Source organism: Rhea americana, unplaced genomic scaffold (assembly GCF_003343005.1).
Source record: "Rhea americana isolate MKP2758 unplaced genomic scaffold, rheAme1 scaffold_43, whole genome shotgun sequence".
In the NCBI taxonomy this organism is placed as follows: Eukaryota; Metazoa; Chordata; class Aves; order Rheiformes; family Rheidae; genus Rhea; species Rhea americana.
The window spans coordinates 5849328-5867231 of record NW_028186568.1 but is presented as its reverse complement, the minus strand read 5'-3'; positions in this window follow the sequence as shown (position 1 = coordinate 5867231).

Here is a 17904-nt window from a genome sequence, read left to right as displayed (position 1 = left end):
ATAGTGAAATACTGGCTTTTTATTTTATAGACTACTACACTYAACATACAAACAGTGTCAATTAGATCACAGTGCTGCTCCTGTTTTGCAGTGTTTGTAACCCTCTGTGGGGTTTATAAAGCAAACTGGTTGTACTTTGGCCTAGTGACTTCCAATCTTTTTAGGTTTATGGACCTCTGCAAACTTCTAGTGCAAATCCCTGCACAGTAAATTTACAGCTGGTGATAACATGCTTGTTTCTTTTCTGGACCCCTTAAAAATAGTCTGCAAAATTCCAAGAGAGATCATAGGTTGAAAATCACTGAGAAAATATACAATTAATATCTATTCCAAACAAGTTAGTTACCACCTGCTCAAGCAGATGCAAAACCAAGCATAGTGCAAAATGCACTCAGTCTTTATTTTAATACTCTTTGCTGGCATTAGCAATACTGATAAGAAAGCTTTTTWAAAAAATCCTTAACTTGACACTGTTTTTAAAATGCAATATTGGATAGGTTATCTGATCAGTATTTCTGTTGTGGAAGGATTCTTAACTCCTAACTCAGTCACCTCCTTTCAGCAGCATACCACTTGAGAAAATTTTGGGGAACTTTTTTTTTGACTGATCAAAGATATTTAGGCCTGTTCTATATCCTTTCCCAAAGCTCTGGGTTATCCAATTGCCTGGTCATGAGCCTCTCCTTAGGAATGTGCAGAATCTTTACCAAAGAAATCTGATAAGGCTGAGGAGCTCTTCATTTGGTACCATGCGGCAACGTCTCCAGCAGGCCTGGTGTGCGTTACCCTTGACACATCTTTCATTCTTTCTGTCAATTTAACTAAGATTAAGTGAGCCTAAGGATCTGTGCACTGTATTATGGTCTTAGCTTTTGCACAGGAGATTGCAGTCACCAAAATCTGTGCTGTCACAAAAATGGGAGACAGAAGAGGCTAGGTTAATTCATGACTCTATCCCACAGCTAACTACATTTATTTTCTATTTTCTAAAATGAGAGTGACTGAGGGCAGGCTTAGCTTAAAACATTAAAGAACCAAAAGTTAATTTTACGTGCATGTGTGCTTCATCATTATCTATCCTTTCCCTCTTTGCTGGTTAACTATATTGTTTAGGCAGTTATTCTAACAAGAAACAACAACAAAACCCTGACTACTCACCAAAGGACTCTCTTCCTTGGGAGTCTGTTGACTGATTAGTTCCTTTGCTGTGCCCAGTATCTGTTGAGTCTGCCTGTGGAAAGGGTGAATATATATCAGTTGGAGAATGGTTTGGCCTCCACATAATATAGCAAAGKGTTGCAAGAGCTGTTCTCAGCTAGCCCCCATTGGTACTTTTCTCTGAGGAACTGACCATTGAGCAGGAGTTGCAGAGGACAGACGCTTGCTCATGGATATCTCCAAACCCAAGGATGAGATAGAGAGTGGACAGAGTTTGTGTATTCCCACTTGGAGAGGTATTTTCCCATATTGCCCATTTTCCACAGCAAGGGCATTACAGATCTACTAGAACGGAACATCAGGACAGAGCCTATTATCCAGAGTTGCAGCAGTGCTCTCAAATGTGGGCTGCTATCTCTAAGCCCTACATGCAAAACCAGCAGATTGGCTGTTTTTACCTTGCAAGTTTAGAGGAKCCACCTGGCTAATACTCTCAGCTGGTGGAACTCGCGCTTCTGACATACAATCCATACARTCCAATCCTCAGAAAAAGAGGGTAATTAAAATTCAGGACTGCTTGGTACAAGCTGCCTACTGAATATTTGCTTTCTTATTGTGAAAGCCTGGCCATGTTGCTCTACTCTTCTCTCCTCCCACTCCAACTTTGATGCTGTGCTGATTTTAAAGTTTGGGCAGGAATTGCTAACTGTGACATACTTGCCTTGCAAAGCTGTGCCATTCCTGACAGGGAGTTCTTGATTTTGGGGGTTTACTTCAGCAAGGTTAAGCTCACCCATTTCCTCAGGGCTGTGCTCAGTTCTGCCTGAATCATGCTGGTTCTGGCTTCTCTGGATGTTTGTGAGGCTGCATCAGCACCACTCAGGTGAGTGTTGCCTGGGACACAGCTGCCTGTGGTTAGTGCCCTTAGAAAATACAGACTATCAAATGTTGAGAGAGAGTCAGGACTCCATAGAGGAAAGATTCATAATAYCAGGCTGAATAAATGAAGAAGTAAAAGCTGTCTTCTCCTAGGAGATGGGCCTGAGGGGAACTGCCAGTCAGTGAACTCATTCTGCCCACAAAGTCAGAGGAAAACAGTGATTTTTGAGGTGCCAGTAATGACTATTCAGCAGAAGCACCAGCAGTGTGAGTTCCTCCTGTGCTTCTCTGAAGGTCTAAAAGTCTCCTCCCCACTCTAGCACTTCAGCTCATATCTCCAAATATGTTGACTTTCCTCTCTTTCCTTTCAAATTCTATTCCTTTTCCACCTTGCAATGTATCCATAGATACTGTTCTTTTATCTGTTCTCACAGTGAGCCCTCTACATGCATGGCTGCAACAGACRTCAACGTGCTACTTCTGTCTGAATCCTACCTGATGATGTCCTCTGTCTTTCTCCAGAGGCATTCAACTGTATATCTCAGTCTTGCTCTGTCCTTGATGTAGCCCATCCTTCCTTACTGCTTTGTCATTCCCTYGTCATCACCTCACCCTTGCCTCTCTGCTTTTCCCTCCTCCATTCCTCTTCTGAATGCCAACAGACTGTTTACTTCTTAGAGGAACCACGTGAAAATCCCTGGATGTGTTTCCTGCTCATGGTTTGTTACTTTGCTTTCAGCCTTGCTGGCTGGAAGGTCCCTCTCTTTTCCTGCCCCTGTATCATTCCTAATATCTTGCTAGATCTTTTTCCAACTCCACCACCCATCCCTCAAGGCAAACGAGGATAAATGTCTTGYCTTCTGCACTGGGGGCCAAATAATGGTAGAAGAGGTGTCCAAAAAGAAAGAGAACGGAGAGGGTGCAGGCCAAAGGCTTGACTGCTGCTCTCTCCTTATCTATCAGTAGGATTGTGCAGCCTTCCCTTACAGGTTATTTGTCTGTTCTGTTGGATCCAGCTGTCCAAAAAACTTACATTGTCTCTACAGTAAAGGCAGGAGTCAAATTGAGGTGGGATGATGTGATGCTGGCCAAGGTCACCCCTAAATTCAAAGTGTTGGACTTATTATAGATGTTAGTATAGCCAGCTTTTAATGCATGAACACGTCTACGAGAGCGTTCACAGGTGCTCGTTCTAGCCTAGAGAGGCATTCTGAAGTTAAGCTCCTGCTTGAAGCTGCCCCTCAAGGACTTCCCTATGGAAGAGCAGATCTCCCTGCAGAGGATACCTAGGGAAATCAGCTTCCTCTGGCTAACAGTTGCCAGTTGCTAATCACCTACTTCTCCACTGTGATTGTCTTGCATTCATTCTTTTGTATAAAGGCACTCTCATCTGACTCAGATTCAGCTTATTCACATTTTACCATCTTAAAACTGTTGCCTGAGCACTGTGAACTTACATATTCATCCTGCATTTAGGATGTTTCAGAATAACTGRGGTAAACCTATTTCTAATCCTAAAGCAGTGACTGTGACTCAAGTTGGTAGGACTTAACACCCTGCTAAGATAAACCTGCCACTGTTGTGATTTGTGCTTTTCTAATGATAGGGTGGGGAGGCAGATCCTGCATGTGAACAATAGGCTTTTGTAGCACAGTCGGCTCTGAAATCTTAAGTGCTGTTTACTGGAAACTGCTTGACTGCATGTTATTTGTTCACATGAACATGCATCAGAAATTCCTTGCACACACCCATGATATGGGCTGAGAGGACTGCTCCCACTGCAACTGAGAAKCAGCAATCCACAGCAATTACCAAGGCATGTATCTTCACCTTTCCTTTTTGGTTCATAGGTGGCTGCTCCTTTTATTAATGTCCACTATCAAGCTAACACAAAAACAGGGGCTACAATGGTCAGCTAGGAAGCCCATGCTTTTCAAAGGCTATCACAAGGACTTGTAAACAATTTATCTCGTTTTGGAGGTAAAAGGGGAGGAAGAGTGGGCACTTAGTTGTAAAACATCACTGGCTGTCTCTGTTGGCTTAATACACAAATTTTGGTGCTTGATCCCAGAGAGCATGGTGGCTTAAAGGCACATCCATGTAGCTGTTCTGGACYTGAAGTTTCCGACTCTCCAGTGCCTTTTACCTTTCATCTGTGTATTGTTTGCAGCCAGGGCAGGGAACTGGCATAAGAGGAATATTTACCACCCACTTGCCATGGATGCAAATATCTATGTTGCACAGAAGGAAGAGGTAGCATTAGACCCTTCCTCTGTAAGCCTTGCTCCCACTCGCTTGTGATTTTTGTCTCTGAATACAGTATAGCCACACACAAGAGCARGAACTAACAAGCTGCAAAAGTGCAAGAAGGAGCTCTTGAGAGCAAAATAAAGAAACAAAAAAGGACTGTTCCGTACAGGCTGGTGTGCAGTAGGATTTTAGCGAAAGGGGTTGCTATAGACAAGTAAAAATAYCCAATTAGAATTGACCAGGACTTTTGATGATAAAAACTGCTTCCCTGTGCTCGTAGAGATCACCAAGTTCATGGCAGAAGGTACTGCTGTTTTACCTAGTCTTTTCTGTGCCACAAAATATGGGAAAGCTTCATAACATTCCCTCAAGGTGACAGAGAGTCTCTCAGGCCTAAGCAACAGACTCCTTCCCTTGCCCAAGTATTGGTAAATCATGCGGCCACTCGGTATAGATTTTCTCTACCAGTCCTCCATTACTCTTCTTCTCCCTCTGCAGCCCTGCCTTCTCCCACATATATCCCTCCGACCGCTGATCCATTAGACTGAGTCTCCTGGAGTTCAATCAAATTACCTTTTCAAACAGACTCCCATACACTGAGATTATGAAGCTGATGACAGACCTCCCTGGAAGTGGGTACCGGAGTCCAGGCTGGAACGTCTTGACAGTCACTGCTCTGAATGAGTTCTGCATCTCCTGACCTTTTCACGGCGACTTGCAAGCCCTGCTGCATGCTTCTAATCTTGCCCAGATCTTTCAGGCAACAGCTCCAGTATGCTCATGGGAGTTGCACAACTCCTCTTCCTGTCCCACCCGTGTTCTCTTTATTTTATCAGCTAAGCCTTGAAGCCTTGTAAGCCTTGAACTAAGAAACATACATACACTGCTTAGGAAGACATGGCACATACATACAACTTCCCTTGAGTAATTACTATTTGAGCAATGACTATTCCACTTGCATTCTTGTTTTCATGTTCATTTATTATGATCTGTTAATGTTCCACAGAAGTGCTCCTGCTTCCAAASAAGTGCACAGGGTGCTAATCAGAGTCACTCTGTCCATTTCACAGAAACCATTCAGCAATGGCACGATGGTGAGGACAGTCAGTAACCCGCAACATGATCTCGTGGGGTCTTAGTGGGACATGAAGGTGAAATGTTATTACCAGTTCCAGAGTTAATTAGCAATAGTGCAGGAAGAGTCATTGCATACAAATGGCTTCAGCTTGAATCATATCTCTGGAAAATCGTCTTTTCTTTTCTTTTCTTTTCTTTTCTTTTCTTTTCTTTTCTTTTCTTTTCTTTTCTTTTCTTTTCTTTTCTTTTCTTTTCTTTTCTTTTCTTTNCTTTTCTTTTCTTTTCTTTTCTTTTCTTTTCTTTTCTTTTCTTTTCTTTTCTTTTCTTTTCTTTTCTTTTCTTTTCTTTTCTTTTCTTTTCTTTTAAACCACAAGTCACTCCTAGAGTCTATTCCAGCATCCAGCATCCAGTGATCCACTGTAATCGCAGGAAGACTGCTGACTTTGGTGACAACAACTTCAGTCCTTCATATGCCTGTGGACTGCACTGTCAGATGTCCGTGGCTTTCCCATGTGACAGACCTAAAGCTTTGATGAAGTCATTTTAAGCAGGAGGCTAAAGACTTCTGAAAACTATACAACAGTTCTGGAGAACTGTGCAGGAAAAGCTGTCAGAGCAGCAGGCAAGAAATCTGGAAGCAGTATCTAGTTCTAACTGCAGTAGGCACTCTATGATAAAAGGTGTGTCTATTCTGTTTGCTAGTTTCCCTAAGGCCAACAGGCAGGCCAGAGTGGACTAAATATTTCTGTGGCTATTTTAAGAAGAAATTTGAATATGCTTAACTGTCAGAAATAATAAAAGTAATGTTAAATTTGGATGCTTCCATGCCAGCCCTCTGGAGGTACAACGGTTCTAATTATTCATCATTAAAGACTGAATTAATTAAGTTTTATCTTTTCTTCCAGAGGTAGCATTTTAAGTGATTATAAATATTTTTCTTAAACAGACCAATGGAAAGAAATCCAGAGTAGCCTACAGAGAATCTCTACGTGTTCTCTTTGTGAAATCTCTGCTCTGTGCTGTTCAAGTGAAGAGAACAAAATTAGGGAGTGAAATCTCGTTACATAAAGAAGGAGCACCACAGAGTTTATGGAGCTGTTAGAGAATAGCAGGCAAACTGGTGACCTGTCTTTCCAATTACCAAGCCCTTAAACAATTGAAGTCTTCACATCTTTTAATGATCAGAGGCAGAAGACACACGTTCACAGGTATTTATTAAAGAAGCAGAATATGCRTGAAGGGACTTACAATAAACATATAAAATCCATGCAACAAAAACCTGTTGCAAGTACTGTGAGGAATAAGGTGGAGCTGAAGTTGTCCTGGAAATTGCAGCTGCTTCATATAYGTTTGACTACTGGCCATTGGCTTTTATCTTCCTCAGCATCACATAAACTCAGTGAGCACAGTTATTAACACAAACTGAGCCTTGCTGGTATTTATGGGCTCGTAGAAAGCACTTGTTTTTTGCGCTAGTAAGTACTGTAAGACTGTTTCTAACAGTTGTTCTATTGATATCAAGGGCTGAACACCAAGAATTTGAATCCAGGACCTACAAAATGAGGTTGCTTTAGATTATCAGCTTATGAGCCGGCTTCTAAGACCTTATAAAAGGCTCAGTCTGCTACCAAGAGTCGTCACAAAGGAGCGGTAAAGGACTGAAGCTCTTCTCAGGTAGCCCATTTAAGCAAATCATGTGGGACAATGCTGAAGGGTCAGAAAGCTCCAGCACTTGCTGCACAAATGTTGTAGCRAGAAAGCTACCAAGGGGAAAGTGGTGGAGCTGGAATCTAACTGGTGAAGCTCATTGTGGATGTACTTGTGATTGCTAGCATAGTTTTGATGATTTTTGAGAAGCTAGAAGTGGTGGCAATAGATTTGTGACATAGCAATGTGTTACAGCTATGTTTTACTTAAAGTTTAAATCTGAGATTTCTTAACATCTACTTAAATTCATGTAAAGTGTAAAGATACGTAAACTACAAAATATCTTCTGTCAATGGGTCTAGTAGCTGAGCAACCTCAGGGCTATGTAAGYGCTAGACACAACGAACAGCCAGATGGGACTGAGTGGGGAAGGGCCAGAGAAAAGACACTTGCAACTCCCTTAACCTGAGTCTGTGTTGAGTGTTGAAACAGCTCTAAGCTATGGCCTTCGGGAACAGCCCAAAGAACTGGTGCCTTTGACCTGCCAGGGATTTTGATAGTGCAAGGTGTGCAGGTTATTTCCCCAGAGGGTCCTCCTATGATAGAGGGGAATGGTGAAAACTAGTGGGACCTCAGTATGAGTCCATGGGTTAATGTCAGTTTTTGAGGTTGTAAATCTGATGCAAGTGGGGCTGCAATGAGGTCCAGTTTGCTCTATAATGGTAGAGACTATAACTGTTGGTATAATTTGGTATAAAATGATACAAGCTATTTCCTGTCGTTTACATTGCTATTGGAGCATCACTCAGGCTTAATCCCATAGGCTAAAGCATTCATGGCTTCAGTTTACAACGGGCTTAAGCTTGCATTTTGGGTCACAARCATTCTTTGGTGCTTTACAAGTCAAGGTCTTGATATGGCATTTTAACTAATTATACTTTTAAATCTTCCTCTTTTCTATTTAATTCTTGGGTGTAGGTGCAGAATTCCAAAGGAGATTGGCTTTTACTAAAACAGACTATTTTGGCAGCATGAGTAAATTATATCTCAGAAATAAATTAAATACTGCAGCCTAAAGATTCTGTTGAAATTATAATTTAAAATGGGTAGAAGTCCTTTCATTTCAGTGTTTAAACAGAAGCACAGCTCTCCGGAAGATGTAATCTGTGAGGTATGTCAAAGGTTTTTAACATTTGAAATTATCGTTCCAGTACTAGAGAGAGACTGTCAATTTGTAGTTTTGTGCTTTTTCTCCCTGTAAATGTGAGTAATTTCTTTCAGTGAGTAATCTTTCTGTGAGTAATCTTTCAGATTTACTGACTGTGAAATTGACTTTTATAATTGAGAGACTATGGAAAATGTATGTATATCCGAGAAAAGTAAAAATCAAACTGCATTATATTGTATGTTTGGGGCAGATCTGCAAGCAGTGCTGTCACTGGCATTAAGTCAGATCAGCCATGACTTTTTGTTCACCTGAGGGCTGGAAAACCTCCAAGGATGCTGACACCACAGCCTTACAGGTAACCTGTTCCTGTGCTGTGCTTCCCTCATGGTGGGGGAATATTTTYGTTTGTTCAATGCAATACTAATCATATAGGTTTACTACATATTTTCAATTTTATATTAATCTTATTAGGAGAAAAACACCCTACCTGCACAAATTTCAGAAGAATAAGGGGGAAACATTTGTTGTGATGCCAGATTCCAGGCACCTCAGCTACTCAACTGAACTAGTCCGACAGATTTCCTAAATGCCCTCTCTATTAATGGAGAAATAGTGGCACTTCCAAACAGTGATTCAGAAGGCCTATGCTAGTTATTTAAGACCGGTCAGAATGAAGACACTTCTACTTCCTCATTGAAAGTGGCGGAATGGTTTATGAGTTCAGCTGGTTCTTGACACAAACTTATGGAATTGCTGTTTTTTTCTGCTCATTGTGTGCAATAGATTGTAACATTACTGAAACACTACCTTAAAATACACACACACACACACACACACACACACACACACACACACACACACATCTTAGAACCGTGTAAATGGGACTGAAGTTAAAGTTGCTATATTGAGGACTGCTACAGCATTTAGCTTGAACGAAATAATACTGGACAGTGGGAAATTTCTTATAGATGGCTCTGCTGATGAATTTCCATCCTAATCCAGGAAGCCTTGCTGCTGAGACATTTCCCAGGGATGCAGATGAGCAACATGGTCAACTGTTAGATGCCTGTGGAAAGAGCTTGTTATTTTACAGACTGCTTGGGTATCATATGTAGCCTTATGCAAAGTGAAGAGTGGCCTCATAGAGAAAGGAGAACCTGCTTCTCCAGAGTTCATTTTGAAAATTATGACAGGTAGATGGTAACATAAGCACCTGTTAGAAATGACTATGGTCAAAAATTAGGGTTATAGTCCTGAATTTTGTCTTAGTCTTGGTTTTGAGTYCATATTTTGAATCCATTTGTAGGTAACAGGCTAGTGCAGATCACTAGGTTTAAATATCTTGTTCTTTGGAGGACTGAGAATTCAGATCTAGATATAGAGTTAGGATACATGTTATGGCAAAAAAAATGTTGTTAATTTTGGTGGAGACTTACATATTTTTCCTATAGAGCTGGCACAAGATCTTTTTTCCTTGAATGGAGCATTCTGATGCTCCAAATGCTGAGGAATTTAAAGAATTTCCTTTAAGAATTCAAATATTTTTTGATTTGCTTTTCAGTTTTCGATGTACTCTTTCATTTCATTTGAATTCTCCATCAGAGCGAGTATCAGTTACTGAACTGRCTTGATTCCTTGCCTCAGTAACTTCCCTGGATTTGTTCAACATACTAGTTTTTCTTTGTGCTTCCTCCATATCTATTCAGAGATCCCCACCTACATCATGGCTGGTCTTTATTTTGCCCTATTTATCATATCATCTTCTCCCCTCCGCCCCCAAACCCTCTCAGTCTGTAAGCAATGAGTGRATAAAGAGTGAAGCTGAACATAGCAGACAGTTGACCTGTCAACTTGAACCTGGCAACCTTTCCYTTCAGCATTGAATCTGTTTAAGTTAAGCTGGGTCTGGTGAATTATYAAAGAGAGTTTTTCCTCCTCTGACTTCTGACAACAAAAGCAAGTGCACCTAGGAAGGAACAACCCCATGCACCAGTACAGGCTGGGGGCTGGCCTGTTGGAAAGTAGGTCTGCGAARAAGGACCTGGGAGTCCTGGTGGACAACTTAACSATGTGCTAGCAAGTGCCCTTGCAGCCAAGAATGGTATCCTGGTGTGCATTAGGAAGAGTGTTGCCAGCAGGTAGATGGAGGTGATCTTCCCCCTTTACTCAGCACTAGTGAGGCCACATCTTGAGTACTGTGTCCAGTTCTGGGCTCCCAGTACAAGAGAGACATGSAGCTACTGGAGAGAGTCCAGCATAGGACTACAAAGATGATTAGGGGACTGGAGCATCTCTCTTACAAGGAGAGGCTGCGAGAGCTGGGCCTGTTTAGCCCCTGTTGGGGAAGAGAAGACTGAGGGGGATCTTATCAATGTCTACAAATACCTTAAAGGAGGATGTCAAGAGGTTGGGGCTGGACTCTTTTCAGTGGAACCAAGTGATAGGACAAGAGGCAACAGGCACAAACTGAGACACAGAAAGTTCCACCTGAATAGGAGAAAAAAATTCTTTACTATGAGAGTGACAGAGCACTGGACCAGGTTGCCCAGAGAGRTTGTGGAGTCTCCTTCTCTGGAGATSTTCAAGGCCMGCCTGGATGCAMCCCTGTCTAACGTGCTCTAGGTGACCCTGCTGAGCAGGGAGATTGGACTAGATGATCTCCAGAGGTCCCTTCCAACCACAACCATTCTGTGATTCTGTGACTTTGGGTGATTTTCTCCTTTCTCCTAAGAACTTTCTGCGAAAACTTATTTAGTATAATGAAATACATAAAATATATTTCATAATACATAAATACATTTATTAAATACAATTAGGTATTTCATAATACATAAAATGTGTTTATAAATAAAATGTATAAAATATGTAATAAAACACATAAAACTTCCTTCCAAAGGCTCTGCTTAGAAGCATGGTGGCAGTGGCGTAATGAAAATGGAAGCCAGACATCACTTTAAAAGCTGCAAAAGCAGTATGAGGATTTGTACATTTCCAGGCAGATTCAAAAGGATGTGAGAGGGTAACTTGTAGATACTGTGTCATGGCCTTCTGTGCTTGGATGCACTCTCTACTTTTGCCACCTAATACACCAAATAGCTTTATAAACCTGGATTAGACCTAACAACTGATCTGATTTGTCACTGGCTGAGGTATTGAGTTTAAAAATGAAGGCTGGAATGTGATGATTTGGGAACATGAGATACCACTTTGTCCATGTGTGGCTACTAACACTGCACTATATCCAGAAATGAGGTAATCAAATACCATCTGCAATTATGTAAACATCTTAGCATGTACTGTACCACGTAGCCACCTCCCAGGGTGGCTGTGGGAGCTGGTGCTGAGGAACTGCCTAGGTGCACCACTGTGATAGGAGTGACACAATGGCCCAGTTCTGCATTGTTCACTGCTGAGCATGGAGGGCCCAGCTCACATCTAGGGAGAAGGGGACTTTAGGCCAGAGCAAATCTAACATGATCTTAGACCTGAAGCTGGACAGAAATGTCCTGGCATAGCACCATCAGTCTGTCAGCTAGGYAACCAAGGCACAGGTTATTTGTGATGGGAATGAGAGTAATGCTGTCTCGTATGTCTCTCATATGCTGGCTTCCTTATGAAGTCTTGCCATCTATAAGAATAGATGAGAATGTATGTATTTATTGTACTAGGTAATCCTGCCTGTCTATGCAGCATCAGACCTTTACCGATTCACTGGAAATTCACCATTGGAACAAGCTTCCAAACATGTTTGTTTTCTCCAAATGGAAAACTTCAAATCTCAAAGTGGTGTTTAATGCTCAGTGCTAAYGGAAAGAATTTATTGTATGGCATCTGGTTGCCCTCAAAACTCAACACTGTACAAATAACAGCACTCATCCATACTCAAGTTCTGCTTTACTCAAGTCTCACAGTCAAACAGACATCTATGGCTRTGTTATAAGCAAATGAAATACAAATGATCCTTTCACCCTACATATAAACATCTTCTGGATATTACACACCATAATATTTCTCTGATGCTTGATACTGTAAGGCCCTCCAATGTGAGTTCTTACTAATTACGTGGAATGTCCATGTGCACAGACTTGCAAGCCACGTTTGGGACACCTGTGATGAGGAATCCAATAGATCTGGTGTGTTTGAATTAAGTGGGTTGAATGTCATCAAAAGCGCAAAGCTGTATATGGTGCTTCCTCTGCTTCTCATAAATGCTGGTTGAGGGGATGCAATATAGCTGGCTGATCAGCTATTACTGTTTGAAGAGAGGCACTATTGTCACAGTCAAGTCTTAGAGGTACAGGTAAGTTTGTAATAAGAGGAGAAAATCTAGAACTGTATCAGCCTCAAAGGACAAATCTGGAGTTATATTAAAACAATGTACTTTCACTAAAGTCAATGGGTCTAGGTCAATTTACAATAGCTGAGCATTACTGCATCGATGTAATTAATCTCTCTTTTATTCCCTGCCTCTTTTGGCACCTTTTGAAAGCCAAAATATTTTAATGAGACTGTATGAAATGACTGTAAAGGCATGTATATTTTCTAGGAGACTTCTCCTTTGCTGATAAGTGCTTAAGAGTACTAGATTGCTGGTCTATTCAAAATGATTCTAAAAGTAAACATTCCTCTGCTCATACACTTGCCAGAGAAATGCAGGATAGGAGAAGCAACATTTTATGAACCGCTCCCCTCCCTCTCCTACTTTTTTCTTTTTCTCACTGGGGAATTAGGAACAGAGCCACAAAAGAACATAAAGGTTTGTAATCCTCAACCTCTCACTTTAGGTTCTTGGGAGAGGAGACCTGGAGTTGGCCCCTGTTCTACGTTTCGGCATTTCATATTAGCCAGTGCACTGGATAGAGTACAAGGTCCAGGAAGCAGTCTGCCTGTTTGCTCTTTCCCCACAAGGTTAAACCTGCGGCACTGGAGTACAGAATCATTCACATGCTTATTTCTTTTCCCTCATCTAACAAATATTTTGGTCTTTTTTGTAAATGGAAGAGGGAGAAGTGGATCATATAACCAGTACAGCTGATAAGCTTGCAGGCTAGGCACCTTTCTTGCAGGAGGTGAGAGAAATGGGTTTGAAATAAGGAGGAATTTAATTTCTGTTTTGCACAGCAGGAGTACTCTAATCACTAGCCCATTGCAGGGAGGTATTTTGGGGTAAATTTAGTCCCCCACTTCATCCTCAGATTTCCAACCCAAGCAAATAGTCTTTGTTTTGCCTGGGTCCAGTTCTGCAGAGGTGCATTAGGTATGTCTCAGCATACTTGCATAAAGTCCCTCAGAGGAGATGGGAGCTGCAGGAGGCATTTCCTAGCCTCTTATTGCTAAGTATAGGTGTAATTTACTAAATGCAGCCATCTGGGAAGCAATTCTATTTAAAGAACTTTAAGATGCTCTAGCTCTGGAAAGCACTGTATAAAATCGGATGCTATCCTGGTTTACCATAACTGTGCGCAATTGTCCATAAACTTCATTGGCTGTGGTTTGAGACATAGATATTAGAAGATACCTGGCTTGCTTTTATGGCTGGATTATTTTCCATCTAAATGGTAGCTTCTTCTCTTTTACTGCTTCAGAATTGAATACTGAGCTATCATGTATTTGAGTGTTGTGAACTGGTATTACTTTTTTTTCCTTCCTGAAAATCTAAGAAATTCAATGTGTTGAGGTAGAAGAATACTGATATCATCATAGAATAAAATCTGTCCTTTGGAGGTATCACATGCAATTGTGGTCAGTCATACCGAATAGAGGCAAGATGGTGATGGAGGTGGAAAGTCTGTTAGATAGGAAGACAGAAGAAAGCAAAACAAAGGATGAGAGGCATGTGCTTGCTATCTACCAATAAACACTAGAGAAGGAGAAAATTTATGTAAGTTAAAGGACAAAGATGATGTATGATTAAATAGGTATGAAGTACCCATGATTAAATAGAGACTTCATGTAAGAATGCTGTCAAACCATCAAAGGAATGTCACTCTGGGGTGTCTATCAGAGAAAATGATCTGAGAGAAACCCGGAAACACTAAAAAACAAAACAAAATAATATCAGTTTATGAGAGGAACAAAGGACACTTGTCAGACTAAACTCAACAACCCACCATGCCCTGGGTYGCTCCATGTCCTGCATTAGTCTTTCAGTAAAAGGGTTGTTTCCTGTTAACTTTCTAGGAGTTTTATTTCATCCAAAGATGGAAATGGGATACAAAATATGCACTCAGTTGTTCAGGATGTAGACTAGGATATTTAGGTTCCACGKATTTTATTCCATGTACATTGATGCATGACAATACTGTTTAGCAGCTGTTAATCTGGAAGAAAGACTACTGCTTTCAGCCTTGACCTGTCCAAAATGATTTTTCAGTGTCCTCCATTCCCTGTACTTATCAAATCACAAAGATAGTATTACCTGTTCTGCATATTCAAAAATTATTCAGCTAGAATCACTATTATAAATGATAACATCATCATGAAAATAAAATCATTATTTTGTCTTCAAAATAATATTTCAAGAATCAGAACTGTAAGAACTTCACTTACATTCTGGTTTTGGAGATACAAGCTTCACTTTTAATAGTTATGAGAAATAACAGCTAACTATTTTTTAAAATGAAAGCTGAGATTCTTGTACACAAGTCTAGAAACTAGGACTTTAAGAAAATATGAAATAGCATGAAGATTAAAGAGAGAGAGAGAGAAAAAAAAACTTCCATATCAATATGCCACTTCTTTTTCCGGGTGAAAACATAAACTAAACCAACCTCTATTCAAGGTATTCTGGTGGCATGAGTATTTTATAATCCATGCTTCCTAGTGATGGCTATGGAGGAAGAAGCAGCAGCACCCCAAGTTGCCACTGTCAAAGGGGTACCAGCTAGTTCTGGGAGCAGTGACTGGGAGTGCACAAGGGTGATGGCTTTCAACGTACAATTGCATGGAGACATCCAGGTCTGACTTGGCCTGGGCCGGCAGAAAAGGGGGGGCTACTCTTCAGGTTAAGTAAGAGGCCCCTGGAAGAAGGGCAGGAAGCTGAGGAATTTTCAGGAACCATCTATGATTTTAAATGCTTCTTTTAGCAAACCAGACACAACTGCCACCAGCACGGCCTGGGATCAACAACATTCCTACTTGAAAGCAGCCAGGCCTGTCTGACACTTCCCAGCTACTTGTAGCTCTGAAAGTAGCAATGTTGGAAATGCCCTTGTCCTGGACATCATGTTCCAGTTAACAAAACTCCGTCTGGCTCTTCTGACCATGTCCAAACAATTGAGGAGGCTGAACACAAAGTTGTGTGCTTAGTTAGTCAAACATAACATTGTGAGACTTTTTGACCTTTCAAAACTGGAATTAATTTGCCAAACAGGAAAGAGTAGGAATGAAGCAGAACAAGTAATTCAGAAACCTTCTGTGTCGAATCTGCCAGTGCCTTGCACCTTCAGCCTCATTTCTGGTCTCCTAGCAAAGTATTTCATGAGTGTCAGCAGATTTCCAGGGGGTGAGAGCAGAATCTCGTACAACCTGTTCTGTCACTTCTGCTGCTGAGAATTAGAAGAATGCTGCTTTATCCCCATTTGACACTGAGAGAAATACTCCCTGTGTGTCTCTGACGAGTGCCTGTCCCAGTTTGGCTATTAAATGAACGGTCATTACATKTGACTGATGCGCCCAGGTCAGGACGTACAAACAGCTGTTCTGGTTCAGACCAGGGATCCCTCTGCATCGACCGTCTGTTTCTGACTGGGCCATAGGCAGATGCATGGGGAAGAGTAAGGTTTGGGCAAGAGTGTATGATGCTCCTTTCAGGTGGTCTTGCAATATCTAGTTGTTTTCAAGTTAGATAGTTTCCTGAGTCTGACGTGGTTTGTCTATTTAGCAATCCCCAACAGATCTTTTCCCTCCAGCATTTGTTCAGTCTACCCTCTAAGCTGTATCAACATAATGCTGCATTCTTTCTGTTTTGTTCTCTATTATTCCCTAATAATTCCTAATATCTAATTCACTGCTACTCAAGCATTTAGCCCATGTTTTCATGGAACCATTGTAACCTTGCTCCTGAGTAGCAGATTGACAGCTCAGAGCCCATCTTTTTACATGTGAAACTAGGATCTTCAGTGCATTGTGTACGGAAAAATATGTATGAAGGAAAACTAACTGCTGGGTCGCATAGATTTTGCCCTCACGCTCTTTGAAGCCACCTGACACCCCTTCAAGCTTTCCTCCAGCAAGGAACACTTGGCTGTACGAAGGGAGAAACAGAAAGRTTGAGGAATCCAAGGAGAAAGTGGAGAAACAGCAAAACCTTTAARTGAAGAGGCAGCTACGGCTGCACGAGCGGGAAGGAAACCTGCTTCTCTTCCAACCGCCTTTGCTGCTCTCCCAGCAGGTCCTCGAGGAARCTCAGGCAACTAAATGCAAACAAACCCTATATGAATGCCATCAGCCCAGCCGCTCTCCCCCTTGGAGGGCCGGACACYGTGTCCTAGCAACTGCTGCAAGCTGCTGGCGGTGCGGATTAACCTTTCCCTTGGCCGTGCGCGCCGCGCTGTGCAGCGCCTGCATGAAGCTGCTAATAGGGCTGTCCCTCGAGAGCGGAAATAGCAGAGCTAACCCCAGTGAGACAGCCACTGCCTTTTGTGTGCGTATGGGGATTTTTGTGTGTTTGTTTTTTTCTCAAGATGGTTTCTGTATTTTTTCTGATGGTTGTTACCTTTTCCTCTGGAAATAACTGCTGCAGTCTATTTTCTTGCCGCCGTCCTCATTTTTGCCCCGCATGAAACCGTTGCAGGGTGCCATGCTCATCTCTGCAGTGGCCCCGCAGCCCTGCGCCGAGCACGCAGTGGTCTCTGTCCTTGCACCTCTTCTGCACGCTTGTGTCCCGGGGCCTTGAATGCATTTACGTGACCTGAGTCGTCACCGGGCGTTCAACGAGCGTGCACGAAGGGCGCAACATGCCGGCCTGCACCCAGAGAGCTTGGCTGCCGTTTGAAAATTTAAGACCTGAGACGACTGGCAGAAAAACTGCAAAATTATTGTGTGCTTTTGTTATTGCTGGGAAAAAGCCAGCAAGTCAATGAAGAGTCAGCGCCCAGGTACAAGCTGCCCCTCGTGCTGCGACATCTCCGCTCACGTCAGATGTCTGCAGCCAGAGTGCAGGAGGGGAGCGCGGTGGAGAGGGCTGACCCATATGCTGGGGCTGAAAATAAAAAAAAAAAGTGAGCAAATTTTTCTTATGTGTGACACTAGGTGCAAGTGGTGCTGGGGGAAGGCCTGGCAGCCAGGCTCAAGGTACTTGAGGTGGAAATGCAGACCTTGCTGCCCAGTCTGYGGGTACCCCGTTTGGGCAACGCTCGGCAGCTCCAGTGTAGTCACACAAAAAAAAAAAAAAAGAAAGAAAGAAGGAAAGGAAGCAAAAAGGAAGGAGCAGCCCATGAGTAAAGAGAGCTACGGAGCCAAGGAGTGCAGCAAAACAACGCCAGCCATGCAACTCCACTTGCGGGCTGCCCGCCACACTGCAGATCCCTTTTGCTGGTCCTCCTCCAGCATGAACCTGCGGCCCAAGGCTGACGGAGCAGTGTTCAGAGCCAGYGAGCGCTGGGAGGGCAGCGACCATGTCCAAGCTGCTAAAATTAGGCTGCTGCACGACCGGGAAGGTTTGCTGGTATGCGCAGAGGAGCTGTGAATGGCTGACATCTCCTGTGAGCAGGTTTTGCAGAACT